Consider the following 611-nt stretch of genomic DNA (forward strand, 5'->3'; position numbering starts at 1 on the left):
AAGAGTCAGTCCATTTTAATTTTAAAGAGGCGATAGCTTCTGAAGTTCATGCTTCAGAGTGCAATCGGAACTCCGACTGGTTTAATCGATTAGGTGGTGATGACTCAGAGAGGAATATTGACCAGGACGCTGTGTAGAGGCACCATTTCATCCACCTGATCAGACTGGCTGGATTTTAACATCAAACTGCCAGGCAGCTATGTGGGGGGTCCCTCCCAGCAATTAGGGTTAAGGTGCCAGGTGTAATGGAATTTCAAAATAGTTTCTTTGAGTTTCTAACAGTTTGAAGGATAGGTAGGGAAAAGACTTGAGGCAAAGCTGTTAAAACCTGTACATGCAACAGTTTGCATTTATGTCAGGATTTATCAACTCTGAAACAAGAATACTTCAGATATAATGAGCTAATTGGAGCTCAGCAACAGCTAGCATTAAGACAAACAGCTAATTTCTGAGTGGCCATTTTGTGACAGCCATTTTGAGTGCGACTGTTTTGGTGTGTTTGTTTGAATATTGACCATTTTAAGTGGACATTTTGAGTGGCTATTTTGAGTGTGGCCCTTCTGTGAGTCACTGTTTTGAGTGTGGCCATTCTGTGAGTGGCCATTTTGAGT

This window comes from Rhincodon typus, chromosome 37 (genome assembly GCF_021869965.1).
Source record: "Rhincodon typus isolate 14 chromosome 37, sRhiTyp1.1, whole genome shotgun sequence".
Classification (NCBI taxonomy): Eukaryota; Metazoa; Chordata; class Chondrichthyes; order Orectolobiformes; family Rhincodontidae; genus Rhincodon; species Rhincodon typus.